Source organism: Rhinoraja longicauda, chromosome 2 (assembly GCF_053455715.1).
Source record: "Rhinoraja longicauda isolate Sanriku21f chromosome 2, sRhiLon1.1, whole genome shotgun sequence".
In the NCBI taxonomy this organism is placed as follows: Eukaryota; Metazoa; Chordata; class Chondrichthyes; order Rajiformes; family Arhynchobatidae; genus Rhinoraja; species Rhinoraja longicauda.
In genome coordinates, this window is record NC_135954.1 from 63,218,851 (window position 1) to 63,221,640 (window position 2,790).

Here is a 2,790-nt window from a genome sequence, read left to right on the forward strand (position 1 = left end):
TATCTCTGTCTTAAATATATCCACTCACTTGGCCTCCACAGCCTTCTTTGGTAAAGAATTCCACAGATTCACCACCCTCTGACAAAAGAAATTCCTCCTCATCTCCTTCCTAAAAGAATGCCCTTTAATTCTGAGGCTATGACCTCTAGTCCTAGACTCTCCCATTAGGGGAAACATCCTCTCCACATCCGCTCTATCCAAGCCTTTCATTATCCTGTACATTTTAATGAAGTCCCCCCTCATTCTTCTAAACTCCAGCGAATACAGGCCCAGTGCCGTCAAACAGTCATCATATGTTAACCAACTCATTCCTGGGATCATTTCAAGTGGAATAAATGTCCTCTTGATATGCCTCATGGAAAACCAAATGACAATTTGCAGAAGACATTCTAATCTCACCTGCCTGAGCAAAAACACAAATTTGTGACATTTTTGTTCATTACTATGCCTTGACCAGCTGAAATTATTGCTGTACAAGTGGAAAAACATTGTCACATATGTTCCTCAAGCTGTGTCTTTCAGCCTGCGAAAGTTTTATGACATTAAATGCAAATAAAATGACTTGAGTGAAGCCATTAGGCTTTCGGGCGACAAATCATTAATCGGAACTCTTTGACATGCATCACTGCTTTCTTCAGCACTGCTGAACTGCCCTTTGAACAGATATTGATGCTTAATCTTTAGCCTGAAATCTTACTGAGGTTATGAATGCCACAACATATATATAATTTTTCAAAGCACTAAATGCTGGAATTTGTTGCTGGGGGGAAAAATATAACACATCCCAGCATCCTGGTATAGGTTGCACAAATGTACTTTGAGTACAAATAGAGTTTATACCCACCCATGACTTTCATTTACAGTCCTTGGATTAATGTCACTTAGTTGCACAGAAATTGAAGATATCATTATCTGTTTGTTATTGATTCTACTGTCACGTAATCACTTATTTTATGTCCCTTTTCCCCTCCTAAGTGTTTTGTTGCTTCATGAAGTGCTTTCCATGACAGCTATTGGGGATCTAGTAAATTATCCTATCATTTTGCCATCTTAATTGGAAATTATGGCCATTTAACTTTATTATTGCTTTACTTTATCCCGATGTTGCCCCTTTCCTTTTCGCTGCTTCTGCATACATGAGAGCAGATTTTATACTGCTGCTGTGGACCTACTGATACAGATATTAAGGAAGCATTCAAACCACCAGTGAGAGAGACAAGCTAATCCAAATATTTTAATGTAAGCTCCTTAATCCTTCTTGATTCCTGAGCATATACAATATACATAATATGTCAGTAGTGCAAGAAAGTTTTTTAAAAAACTAGCATATTGGCACGATTTCATGGAATAGTGTTTAACCCTGACACTTCTTCTGCTCAGAAGTTTAACACACCGCTGTAGGTAAAGTAGGTCAAACTGTCACATTTATTGACTGCCTCCTCTACCCCGTACAACATGGATGCTACAAGGAAGGCAATGGCAAAGAATGCTCTTTAACTTGTCCAGGAATCAAAATCTCAGTTGAAGGAATCTGATGGTAGTCTCGATGATGTTCTTGTCATCTCTGGGTTTTGTACACCACAACATTTCCAGAGGTGAATAGCCTAAAGAGGGTAGCCATTGTTCCCTCAGAAGCCACACATCTGGCCAGAAAAGTGGCTGATATATTGAATGATTGAAAGATACGACAGGTAAATAGGACTTTTGGCCAACCGAGTCCACAGTGACCATTGATCACTTGTTTATACCTGGTCCATACTATTCCACTCCTTACATAATAGTGGCAATTTACAGAGGCCAATTTGCCTACAAACCGCATGTCATTGGGATGTGGGAGGAAACTAAAGTACCGGAGGAAACCCGCATGGTTACAGGGTGAACGTACAAACTCCACACAGGAAGTACCCAAGGTTACACCCTGCCAATCAGCCACTCACCATTGTTATATTTTAGGTAAGGCCACGGAACTGTTGGTCTATGCAATGGTGAATCCCTTACATTTTCTGTATACCTCAGAATTTTATTGAGAAATTCTCAAAGGTGAAACCATTGCATTAGCCATAATGCTCAAAAATGTTTGTGCCTGCTTTTGCCTGCTTGTCAGTGATGAGCTTGGCGACTCCCTAAGTAGAGAATTATAAACACCTCACTGTGGCAGCACAAACATTAAACATGGAACGCTCTAGAGATTAGCATGGCCCCTGCACAAGGTGACACTTAAATTAATGAAGCATTCCCTTTTTTAGATGGTGCAATGGTGCAGCTATTAGAGCTACTGCCTCACAGCTCCAGCAGCCTAGGTTCATTCCTGATCTCTGGTCTGTGTAGAATTTCCATGTTCTCCCTGTGACTGAGGGGGTTTCCTCCCAATACTCGGTTTCCTCTCATGTGCTAAAGACATGGATTGGTTGGTTAATTGGCCTCTGTAACTTGCTGCTAGACTGCAGATGAATTGCAGAATATGGAGGAGGTGCATGTAACAAAATGGACAAGGGAGAGCCAATGGATGTAGTGAACCTGGATTTTCAGAAAGCCTTTGATAAGGTCCCACATAGGAGATTAGTGGGCAAAATTAGAGCACATGGTTGGTTGGGTATTGACATGGATAGAAAGTTGGTTGGCAGACAGGAAACAAAGAGTAGGGATTAACAGGTCCCTTTCAGAATGGCAGGCCATGACTAGTGGGGTGCCACAAGGCTTGGTGCTGGTACCACAGCTATTTACAATATACATTAATGATTTAGATGAAGGAATTAAAAGTAACACAAGCAAATTTGCAGATGACACAAA

The 2,790-nt window shown here is 40.8% G+C and overlaps 1 pseudogene; it reads left to right on the forward strand.

The window, feature by feature from the left end:
- The first annotated feature begins 2,151 nt into the window (after positions 1–2,151).
- Positions 2,152–2,245, forward strand: LOC144611143 (U6 spliceosomal RNA; annotated as a pseudogene).
- The last annotated feature ends 545 nt before the right edge of the window (positions 2,246–2,790 follow it).